Source organism: Geotrypetes seraphini, chromosome 10, assembly GCF_902459505.1.
Source record: "Geotrypetes seraphini chromosome 10, aGeoSer1.1, whole genome shotgun sequence".
NCBI lineage: Eukaryota > Metazoa > Chordata > Amphibia > Gymnophiona > Dermophiidae > Geotrypetes > Geotrypetes seraphini.
In genome coordinates, this window is record NC_047093.1 from 94,344,603 (window position 1) to 94,364,012 (window position 19,410).

At 46.0% G+C, this 19,410-nt stretch overlaps 1 protein-coding gene across 6 annotated transcripts in view; it reads right to left on the bottom strand.

Annotated features, from left to right (window-relative positions):
* EHMT1 (euchromatic histone lysine methyltransferase 1) overlaps nucleotides 1-18,464 on the bottom strand; it is a 642,972-nt gene extending 624,508 nt beyond the window's left edge. For all 6 annotated transcript variants that reach the window (XM_033961438.1, XM_033961434.1, XM_033961436.1 and 3 more), the window contains exon 1: nucleotides 18,214-18,464. The gene's annotated coding sequence lies outside the window, so the exon portion shown is untranslated. The remainder of the gene's footprint in view (nucleotides 1-18,213) is intronic.
* Nucleotides 18,465-19,410: the final 946 nt, after the last annotated feature.

Consider the following 19,410-nt stretch of genomic DNA (forward strand, 5'->3'; position numbering starts at 1 on the left):
GGATGGCGATGGTGGCGGCGGCTTGGGGGCCTGTTCCCCGATGGCAGCGGAAGTGGCAGTGGTTTGGGGAGGGCAGGGAGAAAGAAAGAAAGAGGGCAGGCAGGGAGACAGAAGGAAAGAAGAGAAACAGAAAAAAAGAAAGGGGGCATGAAAAGAGAAAAAAAGAAAGGGAGGCAGGGAGAGAGGAAGAAAAAGTTAGGGGAAGGAATGAGCTCTGGAGGAGAGGAAGTATACAGGCTGAAAGAAGGGAAGAAAGATTGGATGCACAGTCAGAAGAAGAAAGTGCAACCAGAGACTCATGAAATCACCAAACAAAGGTAGGAAAAATGATTTTATTTTAAATTTAGTGATCAAAATGTGTCTGAATTTATATCTGCTGTCTATATTTTACACTATGGTCCCCTTTTGCTAAACCGCAATAGCGGTTTTTAGCGCAGGGAGCCTATGAGCTTCGAGAGCAGCACTGGGCATTCATTGCAGCTCCCTGCGCTAAAAACTGCTATCGTGATTTAGTAAAAAGGGAGGGGGGTATTTCTCTATTTTTGTATGGTTGTTACTGAGGTGACAGTGCATAGAGTCATCTGCTTTGACCTCTTTGAAAAAATCCCTGAATAGGAATGATAATTAACATTTTCTATGCGTACAGTGTGCTTTGTGGTTTTTTTAAAAAAATTTTATTGTTGGTAGATCATTTTGACTTGGTTATTTTTAAAGTAGCTCGCAAGCCCAAAAAGTGTGGGCACCCCTGTTCTATATGATACCCCCCATCTCATCTAACAGATGTCCTAAAGGGGACAAAAAGATGTTAATAAAAGTCGCAGATAGTGCAGATCCCTGAGGAATACCTCTTAACTAAAAATTCATGTGAAATTTCTCCATTGCTGCGAACACACATTTTTCTGTCTACTAAGAATGATCTAAGACATTTCCACACTGTTCCAGTAATCACAAGTTATGTAAGTCTCAGTAATAAAATTTCAGGGTTTTTGGAATGAAATAAAGCAGAAATAGCTAGAAAGACCTTAAGTACATCCCTTGATCCATGCCTAAATGTATCTAATCAGTTGTGGCTAACAATAAGATCTTCACACTGTGTGCTTTCCTAAATCCAAATTGATTTTTATCCCAACAAACATTTTGATCTATAAACTCCTCTAATTGTAGCAAAGCTGCCTTTTCTAAAACCCTGGCCAGAAATGGCCAAATTGAAATCTAAAATTACACATTTGGTATTTGTTTAACCCCTTTTTCCAGTCCAGCAGTAAAAGATTTATTTGCCAGTAGTCAGGAAAGCAAAGTTACTTACCATAACAGGTGTTATCCAGGGACAGCAGGCAGACATTCTCATATTCCACGGAGCCCTGGTACGGACACTTCAAACGTGCATCACCACTTTAAGAAATTTAGAAAGTTTGCGATAGCCCGCACCGCGCATGCGCAAGTGCCTTCCTGCCCGACATAGGTGCATGACTCCTCAGTTCAGTAAACTAGCTAAGAAGCCAACCAGCGGTGATGGGTGGGTTATGAGAATATCGAAAGATTAGGTTTCTTACCTCTGCTAATCTTCTTTCTTGTAAATCTCCTCTGTAGTCTGCACGGTAGGGTTATCAATGCCTTCCAGCCTTGAACTCTAGGGAACTCAAACTAAAGACTTAACCCTCCTCCTCTGGTCATCTCCTGGGACATTCCCCTTCAAGATCAGTCAGTACACAAGAGCTATAGCCAAAAAACGGGAGACAAAAGAAGAAAGGGAGAGGGTACGGGGAACTCCCCACCACATAATCAATTCTGCTCATGATAAAAACTCATAAAACTATTAATGCCTGCAGGCGAAACTTAACATAAACATTGAACTTTAGCAAGAAACAATTTGGAACAATACAAATTTGGATAAAGGAGATTCTGAGGGTCAGAAAGATGTAAGCACCCTGATACCACTTAAATCTCAAGTGAATGACAAGTATGGCATTCTCAGTGAGGCTGATTAAAGAAAGAAGTCCAGCTTACCAGTTACTGTACTTGGCAGGCGATCTGCGAATCGGACAGAAAAATGGGCGGGTGTGCAGATTACAGAGGAGATTAACAAGAAAGAAGATTAGCAGAGGTAAGAAACCTAAGCTTTCATTCTTGTACAAGTCCTCTGTAGTCTGCACAAGAGGGACGTATCAGAGCAGGCCCACAAAATCGAGGGGGGGGGCAATAAAATCACCGCCAGGACTGAAGCCCCAAAAGCCACATCTTGCTTGGCCATTACATCAACTCGGTGGAACTTTGTGAAAATGTGTAGGGAAGCCCAAGTGGCCGCCCTGAAAATCTCCTCAGAAGAAACAGCTGTTGACTCTGCCCAAGAGGAAGCCATTCCTCTAGTAGAGTACACCTTCAACCCCAGGGAAGGCTTCTTCTCCACTGAAACATAAGCAGTGGAAATTGCCACACAGATCCATCTAGAAGCAAGTCTACTCTACCATGCAGGGACCGAAAGCACAAAAAGATGGTCCAAAAGACGGAAGACATTCGTGGCCTCAAAGTATCTCAGAAGGAGACGTCTCGCGTCCAGTGACTGCAAAAGTCGGTCCTTGGATCTAGAGCCCGATGGAACAAAGGCAGGCAGCCAAACTTCCTGATTCACATGGAATACAGAAACCACCTTCGGAAGAGAGGAAGACACTGTCCTCAAGATGACCACAGAATCAATGATTCGTAGAAAAGGATCTCTGCACGAAAGAGCTTGAAGCTCAGAGACCCAACATGCAGAAGTGATCGCTACAAGGAAAACAGTCTTAATGATAATAATAATAATAATAATAATTTTATTCTTATATACCGCCAAAGCCATGATAGTTCGAGGTGGTTTACAACAAGAGGTGCTAGAAAATCAGCGAAGTGGTCACCAAAGTCATCAAACACAAGCTTACAGAATAGAAGAAGTGAAAAACTATAAAATTCTTAGGTTACAAATCGATTAAACAAATTCGTTTTTGCTGATTTTCTAAAATTGAAGTAGGATAAGGAATGCGGGATAATGTTACCTAGTCAATCGTTCCATTTACCTGCCTGGAAAGCGAGAGTTCTGTCCAGGAATCTTTTGTAGTGGCAGGCTTTTATTGTCGGATAGGTGAACAGATGAATTCTACGTGTGGGCCTAATAGAACTTTCCAGATTAAATTGAGAAACCAAGTACGTGGGGGCCAGACCAAATATTGATTTAAAACAAAGACAAAAAAATTTAAACAAAACTCGTGCTTCCAGGGGCAGCCAATGAAGTTTTTGATAATAGGGGCTTACGTGTTCCCATTTCTTCAACCCAAAAATCAGTCGAACTGCCGAATTTTGAATAAGAACATAAGAAGTTGCCTCCGCTGGGTCAGATCGAAAGGTCCATCGTGCCCAGCAGTCCGCTCCCGCGGCGGCCCATCAGGTCCATGACTTGTAAGGTGATCCTTGTCTACACCCTTGAATCCCCTTTATCCATTCTATCTATACCCTTTCATAACCTATCCCTACCTTTATCTGTATCCCTCAATCCCCGTATCCTTCAAGAATTTATCCAATCCTTCTTTGAAACCCCGTAGTGTACTCTGTCCTATCACAACCTCAGGAAGTGCATTCCAGGTGTCCACTACTCTCTGAGTGAAAAATAACTTCCTAGCATTTGTTCTAAACCTGTCCCCTTTCAATTTCTCTGAGTGCCCCTTTGTTCTTGTGGTTCCTAGTAGGCTGAAGAATCTGTCCCTTTCTACCTTCTCTATGCCCTTCATGATCTTGAAAGTTTCTATCATCTGAGTCTCCGCTTTTCCAGTGAGAAGAGCCCCAGCCTTTCTAACCTGTCAGTGTATGAAAGGTTTTCCATACCTTTTATCAGTTTCGTTGCTCTTCTCTAAACCCTCTCAAGTATTGCCATGTCCTTCTTGAGGTAAGGTGACCAATACTGGACACAGTACTCCAGATGCGGGCGCACCATCGCACGATATAGCGGCATGATCACTTCCTTCATCCTGGTTGTAATAGCCTTCTTAATAATGCCCAACATTCTATTTGCTTTCTTTGAGGCTGCTATACATTGTGCCGCTGGTTTCATTGTTGTATCCACCAGCATACTCAAGTCCTTTTCAAGGTTGCTTACCCCTAGCACTGTTCCCCCCATTTTGCAGCTGAACATCGGGTTCTTTTTCCCTAAATACATGACCTTGCATTTCTCTATGTTAAAGTTCATTTGCCATTTATTTGCCCATTCCTCTAGTTTGTTTAGGTCCCTTTGTAGGTCTTCACATTCTTCCACTGTTCTGACCCTGTTACAGAGTTTAGTGTCATCCGCAAATTTTATAACTTCACACTAAGACCCCATTTCTAGGTCGTTTATAAATACATTGAACAGCAGCGGTCCGAGTACCGACCCCTGTGGAACACCGCTCGTGACCTTCTTCCAGTCCAAGTAGTGGCCCTTCACTCCAACCCTTTGCTTTCTGCCTGCCAACCAGTGTTTAATCTGTCTGTGCACGTCCCCCTCCACCCCGTGGTTCCACAGCTTCCTAAGTAGCCGCTCATGGGGTACCTTGTCAAAGGCTTTTTGGAAGTCGAGATAAATGATGTCAATGGGTTCCCCTTTGTCCATCTGGCTGTTTATCCTTTCGAAGAAGTGCAGTAGGTTCGTTTGACACGATCTTCCCTTGTAGAAGCCATGCTGGCTCGCCTTCAGTTGTCCATTTTTTTCTATGTGCTCGCAGACGCTGTCTTTTATCAGTGCTTCTACCATCTTGCCCAGAACTGAAGTCAAGCTTACCGGCCTGTAGTTCCCCGGGTCACCCTTCGATCCCTTTTTAAAGATAGGTGTGACATTTGCTATTTTCCAGTCCTCCAAGATCTCCCCAGTTCTTAAGGATAGGTTGCAAATATGTCGGAGCGTTTCTGCTATTTCGTTTCTTAGTTCTTTTAGTACCCTTGGGTGGATTCCATCCGGTCCTGGTGATTTGTCGCTTTTCAACCTATCTATCTGTCGAAGTTTTTGAAGGTTTTTTTTGAAGGATCCCAAGTAAATGATGTTGCAATAATTGACCATGCTTAAGATGGAAGATTGGACCAATAAGCAGAATGATGCTGCATCAAAGTATTTTTTGACGGTTCTGAGTTTCCATAGTATCGAGAAGCATTTTCTAACCAATAAATCTGTGAGAACATTTAGAGTAAGGTGACGGTCCAGAGTCACTCCCAGAATTTTTATGGAATAGTCAATAGGGAAGACCTGACCGTTAAAGAAAATCGATGAGTCTTTAATTTTATCATTCGGGCTTGCCAAGAAAAATTTGGGTTTGTCCGAGTTGAGTTTCAATTTGAATTCGGTCATCCATAATTCAATTTGCTTTAATATGGATGATAGTTGATTAATTGTCTCAGAGGACAGGGTAGTATAACTATAGTGATATCGTCTGCGTAGATGTAAAATTTAAATTTTAAGCTTTGCAGTTAAGTTCCCCAATGAGGCAAGGTAAATGTTGAACAATGTAGGGGATAGAGGAGAGCCCTGCGGAACTCCACAAGAGTTTACCCAGCTGCAGGATTGTTTATTAGCACTATAGACTTGATATGATCGTTTATTCAAAAAACCCTGAAACCATTTTAACACATTATCTGAAAGACCAATTGACTCCAAAAAGTCAATCAGAATAGCATGATCGACCAAATCGAAGGCACTACTTAAGTCTAATTGCAGAACTAGTGCACTTGTGCCTTGACTGAATAAGGTATGAAGGAAATCTAACAATGATGCAATGACTGTTTCAGTGCTAAACTCCGATCGAAAACCTGACTGATTGTCTTGTAGTATGCTAAATTTGTCCAAATACTTTACTAATTCCTGGTTGACCAAGCCTTCCATCAGCTTAACGAATAAGGGAATGCTCGCAATAGGTCTTTAATTTGATGTCAACTTGATAGATTCCTTAGGATTTTTTACGATCGGTGGGATCAGAATCTGGCCTAGATCCTCAGGAAAGAGGAAAGCCAATTATATAGCTTGGCTTTAAAAGTGACTGGAGCAACTTTCACAATATTTGGAGGGCAGCAGTCTAATCTACAATAGGAGTCAGCGTATTTCATATAAAATTTGCAGAATTGTTGCCAGGATGGAGTAGTAAAATTATTCCATGACATATCTACCCCAGGTTCATCTTTATACTGGGCAACCAGGTAGTTCAGATGGTTGGTTTTGTTGTTAAAAAAATTCAGCCAGAGCATCTGCAGATTGTGGGGAATCTAAGGTTGAACAGGAAAAGGCCTGAATATCATAAAGATTGTTAACTAATATAAAGAGATTTCGACTATTAATGGTCGGTGAGCCAATTTTTTGGGCGTAAAAGTTAGTGCATTTCTTTATTATTAGTTTTTTGTATTCTTTTAATTTTAGTCTCCAATTCGATCTCCCTTCACTGTCCCCTGATTTCAATCATTGTCTTTTGAGTTTCCGTAACTCTCGTTTCACATTTCCTAACTCGGCTTCGTACCAGCCTTCCAGATTCTTATTTCTCGTTTTCCTTAATTTAGGGCCATTTTGTTTAATATCTGCGTACTCATGTTAGTCCAACAGTCCACCAAAAGAGAGTCTGAGTCTGAACTAGAAGTTATGTCATAGTGTGACCAGAATTCCACTGGACGTTCACTAGACCTCTGCTAGCTACTATTCTCTTATTTCTTTTTGACCAGTTCCTCCTTAGAGATGGCGTCCAACACCCCAGAATGGGACAACGGTTGCCACAGCACAAGACACAATCTGCAATGACATACCCCTGGAAAGGGACTGAGGAGGGAGCCAGCAATTCATGCTGGCCCGGACCTCCAGAGTCCAAGGAAGAGCTGCCTGCAACGCTTCTTGTCTGTGGAGCCCAGCAACAAGTACTGCAGAGAACTCACATGCGCCCTTGCCCAAGGGACCACATCCCTGGAGGACGCCATTGACCTGAAGACAGTCCCACACAGACAGAGCTGCTTTGCCCAGAAGGCAAGATATCTGAAAGCACAGCTTCTGTCTGCATGTTTCCAGAAGATAAACTGGGCCAGCTGCCGTGTCGAACAAGACCCCTAGATATTCAAAGGACTGCATTGGGTGGGGGGTTCAAATTGCTTTTCCTGTAAAGCACAATACAACTCATGCCTTCTAGGACCTGGACCACCTGATCCACCATGCGCTGACCTTCAGCCAACAAAGGGGCTCTGATTAACCAATTGTCCAAACACAGGTGCACCTGCAGCTGCAGCCCCATCTTCCTCAAGTGAGCTGCCATGATAACAATCATCTTGGCGAAGGTACGAGGTACGTTAGGTAGTCCAATAGGCAGAGCTGAAAACTGGTAATGATTTTCCAGAACATGAAACCAGAGGAATTTTGGGTGCTCCTGATTAGAGAATGACACGTGGACAAATTTGTTCCTGTCCCCCCAGGAACTCAATTTCCCTGTCCCATTCCTGTAAGCTCTGCCTTAACTTCACAAGCCTCAAACACTTATGATTTTAAAGTGTTTGAGGCTTGTACAGATGAAGATAGAGCTTGCAGGAATAGGGCAGGAACAGGAAAAGAACTCACTAGGACAGGATGGGAAAATGAGTTCCCACAGGGATGGGGAAAAATTTGTTCCCATGTCATTCTCTACTGATAAATGAGAAAATGTAAGTAAGCCTCTGTGAGAGCCAGAGAGGCAAGGGCCACTGCTGCTATAACAGGCCACACTGTCTCCATGCAAAAGCACAGAACCTTGAGTGCTGCATCGACAAGCATAAGATCCAGGATTGGTCTTCAATCATCTGAGCATTTCTTTAGCACGATAAAGTATATAGAGCATCTGCCTGAACCAGAGTCTTTGGATGGCACTAGTTCTATGGTCTGAATATCCAACAATCATTGTACAGTGACCTGCACTTTGACCACCTTGTCCGGGTGCCCCAGAGGAGAGTCCACAAACTAATCTGTCAGAAGTTGGGCAAATTCCAGTGCACCCAAGCCTGCAGGAATGCTGAGTTTGCCCCTCGATATGGAGAGAGATCTCCCTCAGCCTGGTATCATTGCGCCTTTTTGGCAGCGGGAGTTGAACGGGAGGCAGAAGGCTGGTTATGCCTGGAGCCTGAGAACCTATGACTGTAGCTCTGGAAAAATCTCTGAGATGTGGAACTTAATAAGGGCAAGAACGCCTGGAGCCATGAAAATTAGAGCATCCTGAACCTCTAGAGGTTCTGGGTTTTTTGTCAGGCAAGGTCTTAGGGCAACAGTCCACCACAGAATTCATGAGATCATCCAAGCCCTTGCCAAATAACAATTGCCCCTTAAAAGGAAGCCTAGCAAGAGTGGCCTTAAAGGTGGAATCACCGGCCCACTAATCAAGAACATATGGCGAGCATAAATCGAATACGCCAAAACCTTACCCAGGGCCCGCATAAGGTCATACAGGGTGTCAGTAACAATCTACAATCTACTCCAGCCAAAAAAAGCTGAGGCGGCGGCTCCGCAGCCTCACATTCTAGAGTACGCAGCCTGGACAAGCAAGCGCACGTGACAAAGGACGCTGCAGGGGCAGCTCTGACTCCCAAAACTGTTACCTCAAAAAATCTCATGAGAACCACTTCCACATGGCGGTCTTGCATGTCCTTAAGCACCACCCTCACTGTGAAGGGAGGTGCGTCTTGTCACCTGTGCAATCAAAGAGTCAGCTTTAGGCTGACCAAGAAGGTGCTGGTACTCCTGCTGCATAGGGTACAAACTGGACATAGACCTCGACACCTTGAGAAAGCCTTCCGGAGAATCCCATTGCTCTGAGATCAGAATGCTCATATCAGGATGCCAGGGAAAAGCGAAAAGATTGAGCTCGTACTCCACAAAGGAGAGAGGAGATGGTAGGAGCCAACTGATGACTAAATTCAACTCCTGCAGAGTCTACGAAATGAGATCAGGCAAAGCAGCAGACAAAAGCAGAAAAGTGGGATCATCCCTAGTACACCACTACTGGAAAGCCTCCCGAGCTTTGGCATAAGCCAGCATAGTAGAAGGCTTCTTGGTCCTCAAAAGAGTGGCAATGACCACATCAGAGTAGCCCCTCTGAATCAAGGCCTTGCACTCAAGAGCCATGCCATAAGACCAAAGAACTGAGGGTTCTCCATAGGAACCTGTCCCTGACTGAGAAGGTAGCGATGAAGAGAGAGCCTGAGCTTCTTATCCCACTGAAGATGGACGAGATCCATGTACCACAGATGCCGGGGCTACTAGGATCAACAGGCCCAGATGAGTTGCGATCCTGCGGATGACTCAACCCACCATGGGCCAAGATGGGAAGACATAAAGGAGTTCCTGGACCTAAACTTCCTGGTTCCGCTCTTCGACAAAATAGCATGCTAGCAATTCTCCCAGAGTCACTGCTGAGATGACCAATCACACTGTTCCATTAGAAAGTGCAGAATCTTTAGAAAGGCACTGACTGCCTTGAGATCCTCCGAGCCTTTCTTTGGCACAATGAAATATAAGGAGAATCTCCTGGAGCCCGATTTGCCTATGGGGACTGGCTCTACAGCTTAAATGTCCAAGAGCCGTTGCACTGTTGCTCAGACCTTTGACACCTTTTCCGTCCATCCAGCTGTAAAATCCAGAAATAAATCTGGTGGTAAACGAAAGAAGTCTATCTTATATCTCTCCTGTAAGATATCCAGTGCCCACTGGTCCGAGATCCATTCCCATTCCTGGCAAAATTCCAACAACCAGCCTCCAATTTGAGGAGGCACAGCTGAAGTCCTAGCATCATTGGGACCTCTTGGAGGAGAGGCTGGTGCGAGAACCCAAAGCCTGCCGGTGTCTGGGATTGCTATAGAGCCGTTTGTACCCTTGCAAATATCTCTGGGTGGATGAGCCCGTGAAATTCTGGAAAAATCTGCATGAGCGACGAAAATTACTGCAACTCCCTCCAGGAGGACGCCAAGGCTTGCCATCCAGTGAGACTTTGGGTGACGGTCTGCCATGTTAGCCATGAGGTCATCCAGCCCCTTGTCAAAAAGCATTTGTCCCTTGAAGGGGAGCATACTCGATGTCACCTTAGAGGCCGAATCTCCAGCCCAGTGGCGGATCCAAAGTGTCCTGCAAACTGACACTGCATAAACCGAGACTTTGCCTAGAACCCTTATGATATCATACAAGGCATCTGCTACATAGTCCATGCCCTCCAGCACCATCCGGAGGCAGGCATCCTCCTCCACCAATGGTTCCTGTGCCACAAATGAGGCAGCTGCTGCAACCTTAATGCCTGAAGAAGCCACTTCAAAAAGCTTAAGACCATATCTACCCTACAATCCTGGGAATCTTTAAGCATCATTCCTCCTTCACAAGGGAGGGATGTGCACTTGTTAACCTGAGCCACTAAAAATCCACCCTCGGCTGCTCAAACAGCTGTTGAAACTCCAGTGCCATAGGATAAAGCTTAGACATAGTTTTAGTCAGTTTGAAAGAATTCTCCGGAATATCCCACTGTTCAGTAACCAGAGCAGCGAGATCTGGATGCGCAGGAAAAAAGAGCATTAGAGCAGTTCATAATTCTACAGTTAGACATGGAAGGCTGACCTTCCAACTTCAGTTCTTCCATGGCATTCATAATGAAATTGTAGACTGAAGCAGACAAACTGCCAGCGGATGGAGAGTCCATCACCCAGATCAGGGCACCACGAGGTATCTTGTTGAACTTTTCCACAAAGGAAATCAGTGTCATCCAAGGTGGAATTTGCGTCTGGTGACAAAAGAGGCATAGTATCAGTGTGCCAACTAAGGCAATCTGAGTCAGTAAGAACCTGGGCAGTGACCCCCCCAAAGGAATGAACTGACCTGGAAGCTGGCAGCATGCCCACCGGCTGTGTCACGTAAGCCGGGTCTGTAAAGTAGTTACTTTCCGTAACAGTTGTTATCCAGGGACAGCAGGCAGATATTCTCCACATGTGGGTGACGTCATCCATGGAGCCCCAAAATGGACAGCCTCGCAAGCAGACTCTAAGAACTTTCAGAAAGTTTGCGAGTGCTGCACCGCGCATGCGCAATTGCCTTCCCGCCAAACGTAGGTCGTGCGTCTCCTCTGAGGAACAGAATACTATGTATTGTTTTTACTTGCTACTTTAATACATTAATGGTTGGCCTAGCAATATGTCAGTGAATTGCAAACTGTGCATCGTGGTGAGATTCTGAGTGTGCCGCCAGGGATTGAAGGACACACGAGTGTCACTTCCAACGTCGGAGCCTCTCTTTCTCTCTGCCCCCACACGAACCTCATCTCATTTTCCCTGAGATCAGGGCCATGTCTGGAAGGCCTCTGATGTGATGATGTTGTGCGTATGCTTTCATGTGTGTGACATTGCATCAAAGTCCGCGCATGCTTGGAGACCCTCAAGACACAGCCCTGAGCTCAGGGAAAACGAGTCAAGTGTGCCACAGAAGAACATTTGCTCTTAGTGTGCCAGAGCAAAAAAAGGTTTGCAGGACACTGGTCCTGCAATATATGATTATAAGAACAAAAATTAAAGCTACAGTAAGTCATGGCTAGAAACAAAAAGCAACAGATTGCCCATTATTTGTTGTTGCTTTCCTTTAAATGCAATGCCTGATTCATATTGGGAACGAGTTACTTGCATTTTACCTATACTGAAATTTACTTTGAAGATGTGCTCAAGTTTGGCTACAATAGTAGTACTCAATCCAGTCCTTGGGAGTAGGACACACCCAGCCAGTCAAGTTTTCAAGATACCCACAATATGCATGAGATTGGGCCCATGTGCCTAAGGCTCCCGGGCCTATTCTGAGTGGCCCAGGCACCTCAGGCCCCACCTGTGGGCGGGGTTTCTGCCGCCTGGGCCAATCCGGCCCCATTCTGGACCCGGCTGGCCTGCCGGATGGGGGGTTTTGGCACCCGTCCGTCTGGCCAACATTAAAGGTATGGGGGGGTGGGGGTGGAGGGGTCATGGGGTTGGCCAGGGGAGTCGCGGGTCAGCAGGGGGGGCCAATCTGGGGTTCTGGGGGGGCGGTCGTTGGGGGGAGAAGGGGGTTGTGTCGAGGGCAGGAGGGCCTGGGATCCCTCCTGCCTGTATTGTAGTGGGGGGTGAGAGGTAGGGGGTCGCCGGGGCCAGGAGAGCTTGGGCTCCCTCCTGGCCTGTTCGTGTAGGTGGGGGGGGGTCGCCGGGGCCAGGAGGGCTTGGGCTCCCTCTTGGCCCGTTCATATAGGTGGAGGGGTCGCCAGGGCCAGGAGAGGTTGGGCTCCCTCCTGGCCCGTTCGTGTAGGTGTGGGGATAACCGGGGCAAGAGGGCTTGGGTTCCCTCCTGCTCGACCGTAATCGGGGGGGGGGGGGGGAGGGGGGGTTAGCGATCGCGGGGCAGGAGGGCTTGGGCTCCCTCCTGGCCGACCGTAATCGAGGGGGGTGGGGGTTAGTGATCGCGGGGCAGGAGGGCTTGAGCTCCATCTTGCCCCGATGTTGTCAGTGGGGGGCCACAGTTCAACAGGGCAAGAGGGCTTGGGCTCCCTCTTGCCCCGACGTTGTCGGACGGGGGGGCGATATATTGCAGCAGGAGAGATTGGGCATCTCTCCTGCCGCGATGGTTGCAGTGGGTAGGTTGCCGGGCCGCTGAACTGATCGCACCAGCGGCCATCAGCTCAGCGGCCCCTTTTTTCGGCACTTAGACCTGGTTTGACTTCATCTAAGTCAAAAAGGTCTAAGTGCCGACTAGACAATCTGTCAAATGGTTTGGTTATACCTGCTGCAAGCCTAGGTGTAGGTCGGCCCACCTCCCGTCCTTTCCCCTCCTCTAAACACACCTCTTTTCTCTCTGTGCGTTTAGAGGCAGGGGAAAGGCCTAAGCTGTTTTTAGATATGTCTAAAAACCAGCTTTGGTTATGGGTACTTGAACGATCAGGCTTTTTGATCGTCCAAGTAGCCATATAGGACACTTTTTAGACTTTTTTTATTATTATTATTATTATTATTATGAACCCCATAGGGCATTCAATAAGTAGTATGGTTTCCATGTTAGTCCACTTTAAAGGTAATAAATAGAAATAAAACACAAAAAGAAAAACAAAATTGATAACTTATTGGATTAACATTTTTTTGACAAGCTTTAGAAGGCAGACCCAAATCTGAATAAGGCTCTACTTTCCAAAGCTTATCACAAAATGTATTAAAGCAGGCCAATTAAAAAGGTATCACCTTTTTTTTCTGTACATGGCATTGGAATCTCATTCAGGCCATGTGCATAGTGAGAAATTTGTGGTGTATGGCGGCATGCTGTAGCTTTTCCCACAAATCCTTTTCTGGATTGAAGCTAAAAATGTCATCCAATGTCAAGCCAGTGTTACACATACATGGAATGCTGGAAAGCTATTTTGTGCATATCTGTATTGAAAAATATTAGGTAAATGCAACTCCAAGTGTTAATATAATTTTTATGCTCAGACCTATGTGTGCATGCAGTTCTCAACAGTGTAGATCACTTTTGCTTTTTTAGCCCCAGTACATCTCCCTCAGTTCTCTTTTACCCATGTTCTTTGTGGAACCCATAAAAAAGCTGTGGGTAATAGTCTGGCAATAAAGTAAAGATACAGACATTAACCCCCTCTTCTACGAAACTGTGCTGTTTCTAGCACAGAGCCACGCTGAATGGCCCGCGCTGCTCCCGATGCTCATTCAGCACAGCTCCCTGCGCTAGAAACTGCAAGCGCAGTTTTGTAGAAAAGGGGGGTAAGGGGTAAATTCTATAAATGGTGTCTCAATTGTAGGCAGCCTACTGCTGTCTAACCAGCCAATAAGGACACACATTTTAAAAAAAAACAGCCCGGGGCAGGCCGCCTACATTGTAGGCGCGGAGGCCCACCTAAGCTCTTCTAAGTACAGACATGGGTATGGCTTCACCCAGAAATGGCCTTAGGCGAACTTATGATGGGCCTAGGAGGTCCTAATGCTAGAGAATGACACGGGGCCAAATTTGTCCCCATCCCCCCAGGAACTCAATTTCCCAATCCCATCCCCACAAGTTTTGTTGCTGCCCCTGTCCCATTTGTGTAAGCTCTTCCTTAACTGCACAAGCCTCGAACACTTATGATTTTAAAGTGTTTGAGGCTTATGAAGATGAGGACAGAGCTTGCAGGACTAGGGCATGGACAGGAAAAGAACTTGCGGGGATGGGACGGGAAAATGAGTTCCCACGGGAATGGGGGAAAGCTTGATCCCATGTCATTCTCTACTACCCACCTCCCTAGGCGCATGGTAGACACCTGAAATGTAAGCCTTTTCAAGCAGACACAGCCACTGAGCTTATCGCATCAAGGGATCTCCCTACTGTAATAAGTTTAGCGGTTGCAGCAACACCCTCCCCCCACCGTGAAGACTACTGGCAGGAACCCCCTCTCCCCCGAACATCACCGGCAGGAGGGATGCCTACCTCCCCACTCCGTAAAGTAGCCCCCCTCAACCCCCAGCCAACCCCCTCCCCGGACTCCCCCTCGCCCACACACCCCTGGACCCCCACAGCCCACCTGGAAACCCCCCCCCCCACCACCACCACCACCACCTTATGCTGATGGCCAGCTGGAAACATCCTTTCTGCCTCCAGCCGCCTGGCCTGCCTTCATTCTAATCTAAACCTTAGGCTTATATACCGCATCTTCTTTATAACAGTAGAGCTCGGCACAGTTTACAAAAATTAGAAAAGAGAACAAATACAATGTGGATTTGGAATAGTATGGAGAGGAGTGGAATTTACAACTTTGAAAATAACCAAGTTTTCAGATGTTTCCAAAAGATAGTTGGAAAGAGACCAGATTGTGCAGTCGAGCAGGAAAATCATTCCACAACTCAGTAATTTTGAAAAGTAGAGACTTCCCTAATTTGCCAACATAGATATCGCCTTTTGACATAGGAAAGGACAATTTAAATTTTTCAGTAGATCTGGTAATGTCAGATCTTGCAGTATTCTAAGACTGGGGAATTAAAGGAGGAAGGATGCCATGCAAGATCTTAAATGTTAAGCAAGCACATTTAAAATAAACCCTGGAAATTATTGGAAGCCAATGAAGTTTTTGCAGAAGCGGAGAGACATGATTGAATTTACTTTTTCAAAGATCAGTTTAGCCGCAGTATTCTGGATCAGTTGAAGTCTTTGAAAGCTTTTCTTGGTCAAGCTTATATAGACCAAACTACAATAATCCAGCCTCGAAAGAATGATTGATTGAACAAGGACATTTGACTAGCGGGCCTGCCCCTTCCAGGAGCATCATGGGATGCACTGGGGAGGGGCCTTAGGCCCCTCTCACAGTGCATTCTGGGATACACTGGGAGTGGCCTAAGATTCTGACCTAAGGGATCTGGCCAATCAGAATCTTAGTCCGCTCCCAGTGCATCCCAGAATGCACTGCAAGAGGGACTTAAAATTCCACTTAGCCAATCAGGGCCTAAGGCCCCTCCACAGTGCATCCCACGATGTACTGGGAAAGGGCAGACCCGCCATTCAAGTGAAGGCAGGCCAGTTGGCCGGAGGCAGGAAAGATGCCTCCAGTTGGCCATCAACATAAGGTAGGGGGTCCAGGTGGCAGGCTACTTTATGGGGCGGGCAGATGTCCAGCAGGAGGGACTGGGCATCCCTCCTGCCGGCGATGATTGCGGGGGAGGGACTGGGCATCCTTCCTGCCGGTGATGTTTGGAGGGGGTTCCCAGGTTCCGGCAGGAGGGGCTGGCATACCTTCTGCCAGTAGTTTTCCGGGGAGGAGGACACGGGTTGCCGCTAAACTTATCTCAGCAGGGAATTCCTTTGCCACGATAAACTCAGTAGCAACCTAATTCTCTATCTGGCATCTGTGACATGGACGCCGGTTACAGAATCGTGGTGTTAGGCGGGTTTAGGCATCTGTCTGTGAGGACCGTCGCGTTTCTATATAGGATGCCTATGTGTGATTCTCAAAAGCCGCTTAGGCGGCTTCAGAGACGGGGCATCCTATACAGAATCCAGCCCTAAATCTTCACCAATGTAGACTATAGCACAAATTAATGTTTTATCAAATCTGGCATTAAAGTCCTGTGTAGTATTAAAGACTTTTGGTCTTCTATACAATTCTTTCTATCTGTACTGCATAACTAATAGCATCATTACCACAGGATTTAAACATGATTTGTGCTGGTCTCTATACAGGGCTTTATGCAAGGTTAGCTCCAATACAAAAAATTGTGCACTAAAGCCAAGTTAAGCAGTGTGCCTAGTGCACTTTTCTGTGTTGGCCCCTTACATTATAAACCTTCTAAGCCAGTTATGCAAAGCCAAGTTTATTATTTATATACCGCTTATCAATGGAGGTTGTCTAAGCGGTTTTACATTCATATGTTAAAGCATTTTTCTCCTATCTGTCCCGGCAGGCTCACAATCTACCTAGTGTACCTAAGGCAATGGAGGATTAAGTGACTTGCACCATGCTTGAACCCACGTCAGGGAACCCTAGCAAGTCAGGTTTTCAGGATATTCAAAATGAATATGCATAAGGGATCTACATACCTAGGAGGTAGTATGGGAAAAATGATCTCATAATATTCATTACGCAGATCCTGAAAACCTGATTGGTTGCGGTCCCCCAAGACAAGCTGGAAACCCCTGCTGTAGGCAGAGGGAAATATCTTTTCAATAGCAGAATGACATAACAGACGGGAGAGTGTGGCGCAGTGGTTAAAGTTACAGCCTCAGCACCCTGTGGTTGTGGGTTCAAACCCACGCTGCTCCTTGTGACCCTGGGCAAGTCATTTAATCCCCCCAATGCCCCAGGTACTTTAGACAGATTGTGAGTCCGCTGGGACAGAGAAGGAAAACTGCTTGAGTACCTGAATAAATGCATGTAAAACCGTTCTGAGCTCCCCTGGGAGAACAGTATAGAAAATTGAATAAATAAATATAAATAAAATAAAAAGGTATGTTACATTAAGAAATACATATGGCCTGGATTACCATAGGTGAGGAAAAGGGATTGGGAATTGCATACTGCCTTTTTGTAGTTACACAACCACATTCAAAGCAGTTTACATACAGGTACTTCAAGCATTTCCCATATCTGTCCAGGTGGGCTCCAAACCTATCTAATGTACCTGGGGCAGTGGATGATTAAGTGACTTGCCCAGGGTCAAAGTGACATTTTTAATTCATTAAAGTTACAAACTCCATTGCACAGTTTGGGAAGGTTAGATTTGATTACTTATTTTTTTATATTTTTCTGAAGGCAAAAAAACAGAAAAATAAAAGCTCACCCCAAATTCACTTAAGAATCTATCAATTCAATATCATCCATTGTGATGAGATTAGCAACAAATATTTAATTTTTTGTTATAAGCATGTGTATTTCATTTAGTAATACAAACACTTGTCAGAGCAGTTGAAGAATAAAACTAAATTTATCAAAAGGCCTGAACACGGGGGGGGGGGGGGGGGGGGGGGGTTATAGGATTTTCACTACTAGCAAATTGAAAGGACTTCATGGAATTAGCTTTCACTAACATCCCTCATCCCTGGGCCACTAAAGATATTCTCCCAGAGAACAACTTCAGGTACTAAGGTGTGTTTTAGTGCAAAAGCACTACCTGGGCAATCCTGCAAATATACTAGAGAAGGAATCCATGAATCCTTTTTCCAGAATTACTTGCTCTTTTATCAATACAGAGAACAGCACAACGTGCACCCTTAGCCGCCCTGGGGAATCCCTCAGTAGAAAAATGTTGGAAGAACCGGTCACTTCAATACCCCCCTTTGTGAATGTGTAAAAGAAACAACAACAAAATGTTCCACAAGAGAGGGATGAAGAGCTGCTGCTACTACTACACCACCACCTTCCCTAAATGCACCGTGCAAGGAGTCAGGGCCCGTCGGTAAACGAGACGGAGAGGGGGAGGACCGTGGGGGGGGGGCAGATTCCTCCAGCGCCTCCTCTTCTCCTCTGGCCCGCCAGGTCGCCGCTTCACCTCAGTAATTGGTTTCGTGGAGGTGAGGGTTACCGGCGGCCCAGCCGGGCTAGGGCAGGAGCTGGCAGGCCGCCCGGGCCGCTTCACGAGGAACCGAGCCAGTACTTCTCCTCCCCCTCTCCTCTCTCACATCTCCTCCTCCTGCATGCTTGCTCGCTCACTCTCCCTCCTCCCCCCTCCCTAGAGGATTGTTATAAAGTAGCGGCGCCACGCCGCGCTGCTCGCACTCACCTCCGCATCCACAGTAGCCATGGCTGGAGCCCGCACGACAACCCCGCCTCCTCGTCTCTGATGTCATCGTTCTCTTCGCACGCTTTCTCCGTACTACAGTCGGCAGGGAGAGGGAGAAGTCTAGAAAAACTGCGCAAGCGCTAACTTTTTGGCCCATCCCCTTAGCCGTGAAATCCAGCTTCTCCAACGGGTATGGTGGTGCCCATATGGGTTGGGTTTTTTTTTCCCGTACCAGAGTTCTTTCTCTCTACCTCGACCGCAGCCCGATTGGTGTGCCTGCTAACTCTGAAAGTTCGGATGGCCGGGCATGAAATCATAAGTAGCAGAAGACGGTTCTTCCTTTCTTTAACTGTGGGAAATGACAAATGCCTACGTTTCAGCTCTAAAAGTAATTTTTTTAAGTGCTTCAAAAGCAACAGCCGTGTTAACTTGCTGCATTCTTTTTTCTTGCCGTTGCTTTGGCTTCTGTTACATTAACGTTTTGATGAGATCACCAGTGCTGCAGCTGTAACACAACTGCTGCATTTTGCCTCCTATATACACAGTTAATAGCTCTTAGATCAGGGATTCTCAACCCAAAAGGAGACACACCCAACCAGCCATGGCTTTTTTTTAACCTAATAAATATGAATGAGAGAGATTTGCAGGCTTCATTATATACAAATATTTCATATGGCATATTCATTGTGACTATCGATTTGAATTCTACAGGAGCCGAAACACAGAATTCCGATGGGTAGAAATTCCATGTGTAAAGGAGAAAAGGATAGTGAGAGTGCTGGTTTAAAGAGTCTGGACACTTGGATCCTCTGCCTAGTCCAGGGCTGCCAGACTCTTGGCTGGTAGTGCCCACTTGTGACCTAGAAAACTCTAAACCTGAAGATTTTGTTTTATGGGAGCAAAGGAATCAAACCTGACCCCCAGTCATCCCAGTCCTTTTCTGACTGGATCTCTAGTTCCCGCAGATTTACCTTTCCGCAGTGGACCAATGCTCTGTAAGGGGGGGGGACCCCAAACAATCAACAACATACTTCTAGGCTGTGCAGACAACCCTGAATATTTCATATAAGCTTCAGGCATTAAACTCATTAAATCAGACACAAAGCCCTGAACTAGATCTCCTAAGGACTTCCGAAGGCACATTTCTTGTCTCATGGGTTCCAAGACATCTGTGCATTTGTGTTTTGCCAATAATGC